This window comes from Schistocerca cancellata, chromosome 1 (genome assembly GCF_023864275.1).
Source record: "Schistocerca cancellata isolate TAMUIC-IGC-003103 chromosome 1, iqSchCanc2.1, whole genome shotgun sequence".
NCBI lineage: Eukaryota > Metazoa > Arthropoda > Insecta > Orthoptera > Acrididae > Schistocerca > Schistocerca cancellata.
The window spans coordinates 1,190,076,136-1,190,092,769 of NC_064626.1; positions in this window are offsets into that span (position 1 = coordinate 1,190,076,136).

A 16,634-nucleotide genomic window follows, 5' to 3' on the forward strand; every position below is an offset into this window, starting at 1 on the left:
CACTCGAAGCGTCGTGGTAACGCGTTGTCGGATATCCACATCATTGAAGGTAATGAAACTTGGTGCTGCCACTACGATACGAAAACCAAGGACAGACGATCGCATGGTGTTCATAGTCTTCCTTGCCTCCCACGTGTAGAAATTCATGATGTTTCAAGCCCTTGCCGGCGAAAAAGGTGTTCAACGTCATCTTAAACTCGGATTTTGTCAGACGTCTTTTTTTCGGGAGGCCAGGAAGATGATGAGCACAACACCATTGACTGTCGCTTCTCCGAGTGCGTACTGGTAGCACCAGGCCTCATTATCTGTAATGATGCGGATATCCAATAATGCGTGACCTTGGTGCTTTGAGCTTTGGTAGGGTGCATAAAATACGTCTTGAAAGTACAGTCAGGCCTAGTAAATCCTTTTCATGTCCGCACCAGCACTGTAAGACATCATGATTATCGCCGTGGTGCGTTAAAATGTAAAGATCGCTGCGGAGGATTTGTTATTCTTCCACCCCTTGACGAAAGTACACTTCAAGGCTCTCACTTAATAGGTCAGGAGGGGGAGGGGAGGGGTGGGCGAAGAGAGAGAGAGAGAGAGAGAGAGAGAGAGAGAGAGAGAGAGAGAGAAATCGTGAAGGCGTAACCGGATAATATGTGTTTTAGTTTAATGAAATATACACTCCTGGAAATTGAAATAAGAACACCGTAAATTCATTGTCCCAGGAAGGGGAAACTTTATTGACACATTCCGGGGGTCAGATACATCACATGATCACACTGACAGAACCACAGGCACATAGACACAGGCAACAGAACATGCACGATGTCGGCACTAGTACAGTGTATATCCACCTTTCGCAGCAATGCAGGCTGCTATTCTCCCATGGAGACGATCGTAGAGATGCTGGATGTAGTCCTGTGGAACGGCTTGCCATGCCATTTCCACCTGGCGCCTCAGCTGGACCAGCGTTCGTGCTGGACGTGCAGACCGCGTGAGACGACGCTTCATCCATTCCCAAACATGCTCAATGGGGGACAGATCCGGAGATCTTGCTGGCCAGGGTAGTTGACTTACACCTTCTAGAGCACGTTGGGTGGCACGGGATATATGCGGACGTGCATTGTCCTGTTGGAACAGCAAGTTCCCTTGCCGGTCTAGGAATGGTAGAACGATGGGTTCGATGACGGTTTGGATGTACCGTGCACTATTCAGTCTCCCCTCGACGATCACCAGTGGTGTACGGCCAGTGTAGGACATCGCTCCCCACACCATGATGCCGGGTGTTGGCCCTGTGTGCCTCGGTCGTATGCAGTCCTGATTGTGGCGCTCACCTACACGGCGCCAAACACGCATACGACCATCATTGGCATCAAGGCAGAAGCGACTCTCATCGCTGAAGACGACACGTCTCTATTCGTCCCTCCATTCACGCCTGTCGCGACACCACTGGAGGCGGGCTGCACGATGTTGGGGCGTGAGCGGAAGACGGCCTAACGGTGTGCGGGACCGTAGCCCAGCTTCATGGAGACGGTTGCGAATGGTCCTCGCCGATACCCCAGGAGCAACAGTGTCCCTAATTTGCTGGGAAGTGGCGGTGCGGTCCCCTACGGCACTGCGTAGGATCCTACGGTCTTGGCGTGCATCCGTGCGTCGCTGCGGTCCGGTCCCAGGTCGACGGGCACGTGCACCTTCCGCCGACCACTGGCGACAACATCGATGTACTGTGGAGACCTCACGCCCCACGTGTTGAGCAATTCGGCGGTACGTTCACCCGGCCTCCCGCATGCCCACTATACGCCCTCGCTCAAAGTCCGTCAACTGCACATACGGTTCACGTCCACGCTGTCGCGGCATGCTACCAGTGTTAAAGACTGCGATGGAGCTCCGTATGCCACGGCAAACTGGCTGACACTGACGGCGGCGGTGCACAAATGCTGCGCAGCTAGCGCCATTCGACGGCCAACACCGCGGTTCCTGGTGTGTCCGCTGTGCCGTGCGTGTGATCATTGCTTGTACAGCCCTCTCGCAGTGTCCGGAGCAAGTATGGTGGGTCTGACACACCGGTGTCAATGTGTTCTTTTTTCCATTTCCAGGAGTGTAGGACGACATATAATACTTCCGTTTGTCTATAAGACACTATCCATTAACTGCACGACAACGATAACTTTAATGACTGCATGTTGTACCTCCGTAACTTTAACACATTTGTCACACTCTTCTAATAATATCATTCTTTTCATGTATATGAGCCATACTGAGGTCACAGAAATACGGCTAAAGAAAAGTAGCAATATTATGTCTCAAAATGATTATAATGGCTGGCTCTGAGCACTATGGGACTTAACTGCTGTGGTCATCAGTCCCCTAGAACTTAGAACTACTTCAACCTAACTAACCTAAGGACATCACACACATCCATGCCCGAGGCAGGATTCGAACCTGCGAACGTAGCGGTCGCGCGGTTCCAAACTGTAGCGGCTAGAACAGCTCGGCCACTCCGGCCGGCGAAAATGATTATAACCTTCTCATGTAGAAAAGTAGTGCTCGATCTTTGTAACTCCTGTTAAAAATACATATCTATTATGATACATCAGTACCACTATTTCATTGCAAATCTATACTTTTCTCGTACCACAACGGAACAGTATTTGTAACTGTATTAATTAAACTCACCTCGCAGTCATTGTCATTGACACTGTACGTTTGAGAAACCAAAGAGCTAATTGGTTGGTACCTTCTTCTAATTCACTTGTGGCCTCTTTACATGGTTTCAGAAAATTCACAATTTTTCCTGCAAGCTTATTATCAAATCCCTGCCAACTGCATGAAATTCTTTTCCACCCACATCGTTATACTGAGCGTGTAGTGACTCTAGCACACAAGTAGTTACAAGCTGTTCCAACGTCTGCTCACTTCTTTTCTCAAACTCGATTTCGAAGATGAGTAGAGGCCACCTTTTTATGTAAGGTACAATGTATTCTGCAGTGTTTATTGTTGTTGCAATGTTCGGGGCATTATTTGACAAAATGCTGTCTTCATCGAAATTGTAACTAAATGCTGTGTTTATACGATCAGCAGCACAAGCAATCTTTCCGTGATTTTCCAAGGCTTTTTATTACATTGGCACCTTCACCAGAGACAAAAACAAAATTATCCAACATGTCCAGTGAAATGTCTAACGAGCCACCTTCCAGTCTATTTCTTTCACACTATTTACTATTGTCTTCTTAACGGCCAGCGGCAGCCTGACATTACGGGTTGTGAGTGTTAACTATTATTTCAAAAAAATGGTTCAAATGGCTCTGAGCGCTATGGGACTTAACTGCTGAGGTCATTAGTCCCCTAGAACTTAGAACTACTTAAACCTAACTAACCTAAGGACGTCACACACACCCATGCCCGAGGCAGGATTCGAACCTGCGACCGTAGCGGCCGTGCGGTTCCAGACTGAAGCGCCTAGAACCGCTTGGCCACACCGGCCAGTACTATTTTTTCCAATTTTACTGTATGTGACGATGTCCGCTAAGGCTATACATTTTATTTGCTTACCCTGTTAATTTCAAGAAGACAGATTAATCTAAAGATGATCATAATGACTGAAACCGGTAATTGAATAAACAAACATTGTGATCAGAGATCATTGTACTATTCACGAAACTGATAACATTGGATCGCTGTCACTTCACAGTGACTGTGTCATTCTCATCGTGGAATTTAGTTGTAAATAAAACATTATTCACAACAGACCACTCAGTGTTCATGTAAAGCGTTGTAAGCGTGAAATAATGAAACAGACTGTGCGAATCACGCCTCGTGTCAATTGTCGCAACACGTGTTCTGTTAAAAACTTACGTAATAACAGAAGGCATTAGATATTTCGAATTGCATCAGCCTGTTCTTTGATTGCCTACACATAGCATAGGAAAGTGGGATGACATCTCAGACGATGAATACTCCATGATGTGCCTTTAGATCTATACATTCTTGGCCTAGTTCTTTGAAACATTCACCACAAACAGCATTACAAAGTCTTTTGTCTTTAGCACACATTGCAACACACTTTGCTGTTATACAAATTTTTATTACTGCCCTGAAAAAGCTTTGTCAGTGTGGGATTCATTGCAATTGCGTTTCTTTACATGAGTCCTTCCTGACCCGAAACAAAACAATGTTTCCCAGATTACGAAACTTCATGGCAGATTACAACTGTGTGCCAGATCGAGACTCGAACTCGGGACCTTTGCTTTTCGCGGGCTAGTGCTCTATCAACTGAGCTACCCAAGCACGACTGACGCCCCGTCCTCACAGCTTTACTTCTGCCAGTACCTCGTCTCCTACCTTCCAAACTTTACAGAAGCTCACCTGCGAACCTTGCACAACTAGCACTCCTGAAAGAAAGGATATTGCGGAGATATGGCTTAGCCACAGCCTGGGGGGGTGTTTCCAGAATGAGATTTTCACTCTGCAGCGGAATGTGTGCTGATATGAAACATCCCCCAGGCTGTGGCTAACCCATGTCTCCACAATATCCTTTCTTTCAGGAGTGCTAGTTCTGCAAGGTTCGCAGGAGAGGTTCTGTAAAGTTTGGAAGGTAGGAGACGAGGTACTGGCAGAAGTAAAGCTGTGAGGACGGGGCGTCAGTCCTGCTTGGGTAGCTCAGTTGGTAGAGCACTTCCTGCGAAAGGCAAAGATCCCGAGTTCGAGCCTCGGTCCGCCACACTGTTTTAATCTGCCAGGAAGTTTCACATCAGCGCACACTCCGCTGCAGAATGAAAATCTCATTCTGGAAACATTCCCAGATTACGTTCGACACCTATCCAGTAGACCTGCTGCTTTCGTTTACAACCAAGAGGAACTGATTCCATACATCGCCTTTTACACACCCCTGTTTCTTCAGTGTGTACACATTGGTGTCAGTATTTCCTCTTATTCCACTGGTTTCCTCACGCTGCGTGATTCCAGGTACACAAAGACAACGAATGAGAAGTGTGTGCTGCCTGCAAAGATTGATCAAGACATGTTCAAGTCTTTGGAGCCAAACATAACCAAGGATTCGGCCATGGCTTCTACACTCGGCCACTATTACTGTTGCAGGCAGCGTATCCAATAGCCTAGTTTACTCGGTTTGCGGGGCTCTACTACACTGATGGAAAGAGAATCGCAGAACCAAAGACTAATAAATGTAGTGTAAAAAAATTTCGGTAACATATTTAAGTGATTAACACTGAAAGAGCACAGTTAAAAGCGCGATATGAACCATTGGAAATATGAAATTCTCGTACATTAGTAAGTCGTGTAACCACCAGAATGTTGAATACAGACGTGCACGCATTCTGTTGTACAGGTGCCTGATGTCAGTTTGTGTTATGGATAGACGCCTGTTACAAAAAAAGGTTCAAATGGCTCTGAGCACTATGGGACTTAACTGCTGAGGTCATCAGTCCGCTAGAACGTAGAACTACCTAAACCTAACTAACCTAAGGACATCACACACATCCATGCCCGAGGCATGATTCGAACCTGCGACCGTAGCAGGATGCTGTTACACTTGGTCGGTCAATAAAGGTTGTGGAGAGGCTAGAGTTGTCGTCGAATGATGTCCCATTTCTGCTCGACTGGAGACAGATCCGGTGATCGAGTAGGCCAAGACAACAAGTCGAGACTATGTAGAGCGTGTAGGGTTACAACAGCGCTATGTGAGCGAACGTTATTCTGTTAGAAAACACCCTTGGAATGCTGTTCATGAATGGCAGAACAACAGGTCGAATCACCAGATCGACGTATAAGTTTGCAGTGAGGGTGTGTGGGATAGCAAAGAGAGTGCTCCTTTTGTCATACAAAATCACACCCCAGACCGTAACTCCAGGTGTAGTGTAGCGTGCTATGTGGCCATCACTGGCACCAAGGCAGAACCAGCTTTCATCAGAAAACACAAAAGACCTCCATCTTGCCTTCCAATGAGCTCGCGCTTTACACTACTGAAGTCGCAGTAGAGGTGGTGTGGGAGCCAGTGAAATGCATGCCACAGGGTGTCGGCCTTGGAGGTGTCCTTGATGTAGCCGATTTGTAACAGTTTTTTTTCACTGTGGTGCTAACTGCTGCAAAAATTACCGTTGCAGATGCATTACGCTGCGCCAGAGCCATACATCGAACACGGTGGCCTTTCCTCTCGGTAGTGACAAGTGGCCGTCCGGAGCCCGGTCTTCATGCGGCCCTACGTTCGTTTCTCGTGTCCACCGCTGACAGCAATCATGTACAGTCGCTACATTCCTGCCAAGTCTTTCTGCGGTATCGCAGAAGGAACATCCAGCTTCTCGTAGCCCTGTTAAAGGACCACATTCAAATTCAGTGAGGTGTTGATATTGACTAACATCAACTCACCACGTCGAGTGTCAAAAGCAACTAAAGCTCGCGAGTGTTACAGCGTGTACTTCTAGCAAACCTGACTGCCATCCACATTGTGCCGCTACTACCGCCGCTTCCATGCGACCAGCGCAAAATTTGAATAGACGCCACCTTTCAGTTGTAGAAACACGTTTACCAACTTTCGTTTATGTCGCACAATTCCTTCTTGGTGCTGCGATTTTTTATTCTGTCAGTGTCTGCACATAAAGGACCAGGCGGAGAAGATGAGCACCAGTCTATGCCTGTTTTCTAATTAGTTTTAGTTTTAGTTATGACATGTTCCGTAGATCATTTTACCGATTATTTTATCGATATGATGTGGAACAAGTCAGATTGCAAGATGTATTTATACACACATGAATAATGCTAATATTAATATTACTGAAATTTTTAGTTCCACGCATCAATAGTGCTAATATTAAAATTACTGAAATTTTTAGTTCTACACATGCAAGTGCATTTAGAGGTACATTTTTTCTTACCATTTCTGAAACAGAAACTCGTCCATGGAGTAGAAGGAGTTGTCCAAAAGAAATGATTTTAAGCTAGATTTAAAACTTGATCTGCTACCTGCCAGACACTTTATGTTGTTGGGTAAGTCATCAAAGATTTTTGTTGCTGAATAATGTACTCCATTTTGAGCAACTGGCAGCTTCAATAACAGATAGGAAAGGTCATTTTTCCCTGTAGTGTTGTACGTATGTACATCACTGTTCTTCGCGAATTGAGATGGATTATTTGTTACGAATTTCATTAGCCAATATATGTACTCTGATGGTGCACTTAAAATACCTAACTCCTTGAAAAGGTGCCTACATGACGTCCTTGGGTGAACACCACTAATTATTCTCACTGCCCTCTTTTGTGCAATCAATATTTTATGTCTAAGTTGTGAGTTACCCCAGAAACCTATTCCATAAGACATTATTGAGTGGAAATACGCAAAGTACGTTAGGAGGCTGATCTGTTTATTACCAAGACTAGCGATTATACGAAGTGTGAAACTAGCTTAACCTAGTTGCTTGTGAAGCTCAGTAATATGCTTTTTACAGTCCAAATTGTCATCAGTGTGATCACCCAAGGATTTGGAGAAATCTACCCCATTAACTGAGCCCTGTTCATATGCTACATTGCGTCAATTATGTCGGTATGACTCTATTCGGTGTACAGAACTGGTTATAGTGAGTTTTTTTCAAAATTAAGGGAGAATCCTTTTTCTAAGAACCACTTAATAATTCTTTGATAGAAATCCTTAACAATATCTTCAGCTGCTTTTTCTGGAATGGGATTTATTATAACACTCGTGTCATCTGCAAAAAGTACTAGTTCCGCTTGCTGAACGTTAAGTGGGAGGTCATTCACATGAATAAGGAACAGCAGAAGACCTAAAATTGAACCCTGTCATAACTTGTCATTCACTAGAATTTACCACCCTCCCAACATTGTTTGTGCTGTTCAGCACAACCTTTTGCTATAATTCAAACCAGCTGTGATGATGTGATGTCCACAGACGGTCAACGTTGAGTCAATGTAGGAAGATACAAGATGACTTAGGCAGAATTTCTAGTTTGAAATGACGACTAGTATGAATGACGACTTGCTCTAAATTCAGAGAAATCTTAGGTAATACCGACGAGTGGGGATACCAGTTCTGTACTTTTCTAAGACAGTGTTAGTGCTGTTTCCAAAGTGCAACGATCAGGTGAGGACGGTAGTTGGGAAGGCGAATTATCGAATCCGGTTTATAATGGAGAATTTTAGGGAAGTGTGGCTCATCTTTTAAGGAGACCACTAATAGAAAGTAGTTCGACTCTTTCTTGAACACAACGCGGATGTTTAGGATAGCCATGAGGTTGGATTAAAGGAAGACATCGAACATCGAAGCAGTTAAGGTGCGTGCGGTTAGATTTGTTACCGGTAGGCCGAAAGAACAAGAGGGTGTTATGGGGATGCTTCGTGATCTCAAAAGAGGATCACTGGAGCGAAAACGACGCTCTTTTCGCGAAATACTACTGAGAGAATTTAGCGAACAGGCACTTGAAACTGTGTGCGGCATGCTGCTACTGCCGCCAACGTACAGTTCTCGGAAGGACCGCGAAGACAGGAGAAATTAGGGCTTTGCGGTGGCATATCTTTCGCTCCTTTTCCGTGTGGAATGGGATAGGAAATAAAATTTCTAGTAGCGGTACTACGCATCCTCCTCCATGTACCATGCAATGAATTTTTGAGTCTGTATTTAGATGCAGGTATAGAAGCAGATAGTATGAGAGAATTAAACATAAGATGAAAACTGTCATGTGAAACTCTGCAATACGAGATCTGGTCAGCGATCGTGCTTTGATGTACAACAGAAATCTAGTCTGAAATCGAAAGCTGTTTCTGCTCACAAACCATTTTGAAGTCGTTTCATTTAGCTTGTAGTGTTGTTGATGTAGGGGTCGCTAGTTTTCCCGATTTCGATATCTTTCAAGCTGGAGCAGGACATAACTCAGTGAAGATGGTAACCTATGCTTCTCCCCGCTTTCGTATTTTAACAATTACTCATTTTACACTGCCAGATAACAACAAAGCTGTAACATCTTGACAAACAATCCCACAAGAAGTTACAGTGCTATATATGATATCGTTTTTAATTATTTGTCCGCTTGGATCTTGTAGCCCGAGCATTCCAATATAACATACAAAACTAAATTTCTCTCCTGAAATGTGAAACTTACTCATAATTAAAACTATTTTATTTATCAGTTATTGAAGCTCCAAACTGAAATTAAATTCCATGTGAAAATCAATGCCATTCGCCGCGCGAGGTGGGCACTTAATGCTTCTGCCGTAACGAGTGACTGATGGTGTGGATTTTATGATTTTCATACCTCTCAAAAATCGAAGTAAAAACTAATACACAATCTGAGATTAGTTTCTTAAATATTCTCTGCCTTAATTGTTCGCTATTTTGCTCCACTCGAGCGTATGCTTTTTTTTGTCAAACAGCTGCTTCGACAAAATGATTTACAACCAGCATTTGTTAAGTCGGTTTTAGTTTCCCTAGTCTCTTCAATGATAACAGTGTACCACCTGCCGGAAGTAGAGACCAGATCATTTATTCCCCAGCTGTACTACACATCACGTTCAGCCGTCAAAGGGATGAAGAGTAGGATTTGACTTGGCTTTGACATTAATTAAGAACTGACGATGTTCAAATAGCCAGCCATGTCAAATAAATGTCGGTGAGATGGTGAAAGGGTTGGAAACTGCCTTACCTTTGTGATACTCAGATATAATCTGCGATTTTGAAGATAAAAGTATAGCAGCATATCTTCCGAAACCCATAAATGAAGCCGTACTGCTCGAAAATTGCTATTATTAGCTGCAGCATATCAGCATACTTTGAAAATCATTGTACGTGTAACAGACTTGTCGTCAGCTACAATGTAACTAACAGTTTTGTCAATGGTTAACGTAAGACACATGGACATTACGCAACGGAAGACGTGTCATTAAACAATAGCTACAGCTGATAAACGATTTTTTGTCACGACTGTTGTCGACTAGTGGTTGTCCATAATCATGAGTTTCCATGAACAATAGTATCTTCATTATCTGCGGAAACAGAGTCGCTGTGGAATAGCTTTTCTATGGTATGTAATAATACATAAACTCGCTGCTGGATGATAATCTATTATACATCAGACTACTGAATTTACAACGTTGTATGGAGGCATATACTGACTAGTCTCTAGCCAAAACCGATAGTAACAATTAATTGTTCTGCCATTGGTGCTGCTTTTTAATTTTTACGTAATGTAATTTAGTCAAATTCTTTTGCTAACATCTGTCATTTCATTTGTAGTGACTGATACTGTGCTTTCATTTTCAGCTAAAAGCTTCTTTCATTAATCTGTAACGAATGATCAGAAAAAAGACTAATGAATAAGAGATGGACTGTTCTTCAAATATTACATGAAGTACACATGTAATTTGTACACCGATGTTCCCAAGGTTTTGCTACAATCGTTTGATCGCGGTAAATAAGTAGGCTAACTATTGAAATTAATGTCTATAAGTTTGATCGCGAAAAAACTGCAAACTGCAAACGTCGTCGAACTGTTCGTGCAGATGGTTGTTGTCTTGCAAACGTCCCCATCTGTTGACTCAGGGATCGAGATGTGGCTGCACGATCCGTTACAGCCATGCGGATAAGATGCCTGTCATCTCGACTGCTAGTGATACGAATCCGTTGGGATCCAGCCCGGAGTTCCGTATTACCCTCCTGAACCCACCGATTCCATGTTCCGCTAACAGTCATTGGATCTGGACCAACGCGAGCAGTAATGTCGCGATACGATAAACCGCAATGGCGATAGGCTACAATCCGACATTTATCAAAGTCGGAAACGTGATGGTACGCATTTCTCCTCCTTACACGATGCATCACAACAACGTTTCACCAGGGAACGCCGGTCAACTGCTGTTTGTGTATGAGAAATCGGTTGGAAACTTTCCTCAAGCCAGCACGTTATAGGTGTCGCCACCGGCGGCAACGTTGTGTGAATGGTCTGAAAAACTAATCATTTGCATATCACAGCATCTTCTTCCTATCGGTTAAATTTCGCGTCTGTAGCACGTCATCTTCGTGGTGTAGCAATTTTAATAGCCAGTAGTGTATTAGATTGGTGCGTAAGTTCGTAGCGTTTTTCCATAAGTTCCATAAACACAGCACTTGTAGACATAACACAGAACTAGTCACCAATTATATATTCTCCTTCACTATTTACAAAGGACAGCAAATGTGCAACAGGCAGCCAACGCTGGAGCAACTCTTCGATTCCGAAACTGTAGAAATCACGTGGTGCTGAGGCGCAGAACTCGTCGAGCCACGTTCGGAGCGCGTTTTCAACCGGAAAGGAAGTTCCTTGAACGTCGTTCGATAGAGAGAGGAAAATGTGAAAATCTGAGGCTCAAAGAATAAGGTGGGTGGATTGCGAGTTGCTTATAGGAGGGAGAGAGAGCGGCGGGTTACTGGTTGCTGGTCTCGGCTGGACAGTGTGACTGTCTGACGTCACAGAAGCGCGCCACCTCGGCGCCAGGTTTCCGGACAGCAGTAACATCTAAAATGACGGAATATACACTCCTGGAAATGGAAATAAGAACACATTGACACCGGTGTGTCAGACCCACCATACTTGCTCCGGACACTGCGAGAGGGCTGTACAAGCAATGATCACACGCACGGCACAGCGGACACACCAGGAACCGCGGTGTTCGCCGTCGAATGGCGCTAGCTGCGCAGCATTTGTGCACCGCCGCCGTCAGTGTCAGCCAGTTTGCCGTGGCATACGGAGCTCCATCGCAGTCTTTAACACTGGTAGCATGCCGCGACAGCGTGGACGTGAACCGTATGTGCAGTTGACGGACTTTGAGCGAGGGCGTATAGTGGGCATGCGGGAGGCCGGGTGGACGGACCGCCGAATTGCTCAACACGTGGGGCGTGAGGTCTCCACAGTACATCGATGTTGTCGCCAGTGGTCGGCGGAAGGTGCACGTGCCCGTCGACCTGGGACCGGACCGCAGCGACGCACGGATGCACGCCAAGACCGTAGGATCCTACGCAGTGCCGTAGGGGACCGCACCGCCACTTGCCAGCAAATTAGGGACACTGTTGCTCCTGGGGTATCGGCGAAGACCATTCGCAACCGTCTCCATGAAGCTGGGCTACGGTCCCGCACACCGTTAGGCCGTCTTCCGCTCACGCCCCAACATCGTGCAGCCCACCTCCAGTGGTGTCGCGACAGGCGTGAATGGAGGGACGAATGGAGACGTGTCGTCTTCAGCGATGAGAGTCGCTTCTGCCTTGGTGCCAATGATGGTCGTATGCGTGTTTGGCGCCGTGCAGGTGAGCGCCACAATCAGGACTGCATACGACCGAGGCACACAGGGCCAACACCCGGCATCATGGTGTGGGGAGCGATCTCCTACACTGGCCGTACACCACTGGTGATCGTCGAGGGGACACTGAATAGTGCACGGTACATCCAAACCGTCATCGAACCCATCGTTCTACCATTCCTAGACCGGCAAGGGAACTTGCTGTTCCAACAGGACAATGCACGTCCGCATGTATCCCGTGCCACCCAACGTGCTCTAGAAGGTGTAAGTCAACTACCCTGGCCAGCAAGATCTCCGGATCTGTCCCCCATTGAGCATGTTTGGGACTGGATGAAGCGTCGTCTCACGCGGTCTGCACGTCCAGCACGAACGCTGGTCCAACTGAGGCGCCAGGTGGAAATGGCATGGCAAGCCGTTCCACAGGACTACATCCAGCATCTCTACGATCGTCTCCATGGGAGAATAGCAGCCTGCATTGCGGCGAACGGTGGATATACATTGTACTAGTGCCGACATTGTGCATGCTCTGTTGCCTGTGTCTATGTGCCTGTGGTTCTGTCAGTGTGATCATGTGATGTATCTGACCCCAGGAATGTGTGAATAAAGTTTCCCCTTCCTGGGACAATGAATTCACGGTGTTCTTATTTCAATTTCCAGGAGTGTAAATTAAGCAACCGAAATACTTCGTGTGGTTGTCATACTCATGTCCAGCAATATTGAATGTTTCCTTAATTAACGGTCGGCCCTGCAATTTAATTAAAGTTCAGAGAATATTGTAGAAAGTTGAGAAAGAGCTGAAATTACAGTGCGCTGTGACCTCAGGGGGCGGACAAGTCTCCGTTCCCAGATTATTTTAAATTTTCCTCCTTCCTACCTTAATTTCGGCGCCGGTTAGTCAATAAACGCAGTTAACAGCAGCTCTTGACTGTGGATACCACGATCAGTTTCCAGGCAACAAAATTGTATTTATAAACAGTTTGAATGAAATGTTTAGTTAAATTTTATCTGGCAGTATGTTGCACACAACAGCAACGTTATTAAACCAGTTATACGCATAATTCCCATTACATCGAACACACCAGTTAAAGTACGTCTTTATTGTGGCTTATGAAGCTCTTTTTTCCACACCTATTCCTTTAAACTAATTAATTTTCGCTCAGTATCTTTTGCAACTGCCCACAGACGCGAAAATCATGCTAAATGAGTCCAGACATGGAAAACTGATTCCTTTATGGCAGCAGAATTTTGTAATGGCATTCACTACTACTAGTATTACAGATCCAATTCAAGGTACACTATGTAATGACTTCTTCGTTATTTAAATTGTATACTGATCGCAGATTTTTTCAAACCTGTTCGAAGCAGGTAGGCTTAAAATTTAGTTGCCTGCCCGTAATCGTTAAGTGTCGTTTTGTTAACTAAGGAGATTGTGATTTTTCTTGTTGCGCCCAATAGTAATAAAACCATTTCGAGACCTTTGAATAATCTGTTATGACTGGAATTCTTCGCTTTATTATTTAATTCAGTGAAATTTAGTGGGTGAGAAATAATATCATTTAGAATTTATCTTGACCTCATTTGGATAAAAAGTTCACTGTTTCATTGTTAGAGATGCCATTATTATTAGAAAAACACCAGACCTTCGCTACTGCTTCTGCTTGATAATCAATAACAACTTCTTAAATAATGTCTACATTTATTGGTTAAGCTGTAACCACAATAGAACGGACATTAGGGGAGCAAACATTTCTAACATCAGAAAAATACTCCAATTAGTAGATTCTGGTGCTGTATCACAAGTCCCCCTCTAATCCACACTTTCATCGTAAAAGAGAGTGAGCACGATCATTTCCCTTGATCTACACTATACATCTCGTACTAATGTGATATGCTACATGTAGCATACAACTGAGCAGGATCCAGTTAAGACAAGTGTTTTGTATGTCATCAGTTTTGATGACAAACTGCAATTCCTCAGTATCTTATCAACTAACTATCGCTTTCCGTTTACATTATCCGCGACTAAATTTACCTGGGCGCTCTGTCTCAGAACATTTTCTCACAAATATTTGTTTTATATTGAAGCGCGTTAACGGAAAAATCGGACAGGAATGTGAATGGAGGATTTGATTAAATTCATTGAAATACACGTGTATGAAAATCTGTTTTATTACACAAGTGAGCTACCACATACACAAGCCACCAAAGACAACATTATGACTCTTTTCATATATGAAATCAGGAGGAGGGACTCCCTTAATAATCTAAGTAACTTTTACTCCGCTTTCCGAAAAATATTGATTGGTGCTCTATCGGTCGTTTTATAATTAATTACCCGTAACAAATATACAAAGTAAGAATATCAGGCCACACGCCTTAGAACAAACATAACACATAAATAAAATTATTAACCACTATGCTTCTTCCTGTCCAGTTTAGGTATTTATCATAAGAGACAACACGTGATATCTGTAAGCTATAAACGTCATATTTTGACCTTCATCTGAACCAACGCAATACGTAAGGAAAAAATACCTTCCAGTCACTTTGAATTAACATACTTCAATCAGGAACAGGATTACTTAGATAGGTAACAACCCATACCTCATTATATGCTATTGTTTATACACGTAAATAACGGTTCCTTCCCTTTTCATTTTGTAACTTTGGATCCTTGGTGGCACTCCGCTTTCATCCAGTCGTCGCATACCGATCGTACCAGCCCGTTCAAAAAAAGACAACAACAACAACAACAACATCCCAGGAATACTTGTTAGTATCAGTATCCACACGCGACCTACTCATGCAGCAAGGCACACAGAACCTTATTCTTGTTCATTAGTAAACACTCTCAAAACCAGTCTGCCACGGGGTACACAATTCAAGTCCCACAAGAAACAAATCAGTCAACCATAAGCGGCGCGCTGCAGACGGATGAACAGAATACAGGCCGGGTGGTAACGCTGGCCGAACACAGCACTTCGGTGACACTGCATCATCCAGAAGCAATCTTCTGGTCCAGCCGACGGGCTGTACTCAAGTCCCACATTCCGGTACGCCACTTGCTCGTCCACCGCCCAATTCCCGCGCTCCAGTGCGTCTGCCGCTCACCAGCTCATCGCGCAAACGCCAGGACTCCCTCCCCAGCTAATGTCCCGCGACCCCATGAGAGGGCACCTTACCATCGAGAGGAAGCCTGACGAACCTAGGCGGCTAGTGCAAACCTAAACCATAGTGCCGTACACGGCACAAAATGACTGACTGTTGTTGCGACTCATAAACACGGCAGTCAACGGGTGTCCCACTTTATGGTGAAAGTGCTGTGAGCCGTGTGTGCACTCACATCGATTTCGGCATCTCCTGGATCTTCTTTGATCTTCTTAAGTGATGGCTTCCCTGGCGTCCCGCGGGTGGACAGCCATGCGGCTCTTGGAAGGGATGTAATCGCATCGTGGCTCTCTGCGAGGCATCGTCTGGTTGACTACTCCGATTGCTAACAGCAGTCGCTCGCCGAGGTGGAGATCTCGTCGCCGCGTTGTGTGGACTGCGTAAAAATTTGGACTTTGTACGGACGCTGATGACCGCGCAGTTGAGGGCCCCACAAACCAAACATCATCATCGCAGCGTTGTGGATGGCGACTGTTTACTGTGGAAAGCGTGCAAACACCATTTGAAGAGTCACTGCTTCCCTCTGCCCTGATAGCCGTGTGTTGCATCTTCTGAGACGACAGGTTTCCCTTTGCTTCTGCCATGGTTGGGGAACGTCGTCCTTCCTTCCAGCATTCCTTATTCGCCAAGTTCCGGCGGAGAAGTATACTGTGAGCACCATGTCTTGCTTGTGACTGAGTGTTGGGTACGAATTGCGAAAACTCCTATTCCTCTACTGAGCCCTCGTTACTGAATTTTGTTTTGGGTCCTCGCTTGTAGCTTTGTGTAGCTTCTGATAGTGGCTTCCATTTCGGCCTGTGTAATGTGAATCATAACATGCCCGAGTTACTCTTGAGACAGTTTCGAAAGGGCTCATATCTGCCCAGTTCTACTTCTATCATTACCTGATGAAGTGTATATATTGGTTCTTTCAAATTTTATGTATAACACATTCTGAGCGATTAGGTGTTCAAACTGTTATGAATTATTTGTATCTCCGGGTGCATGTTAACTCATTGGTTAAACGAACGCAATTCCTCTTGCTTAAGTTATAATTCCAAGGTCAAAGACACGAGTGCAATCTGTAATTCTGTTAAATGATTTGAATGTGAATCCTTAGTGTCTTAATAGTCTGTTCTGAACCTAGTAACTACGTGATGCGTGGGCTGAGCTCAAGTCGGTGATCCTACGTTGGCAAATACGAGAGA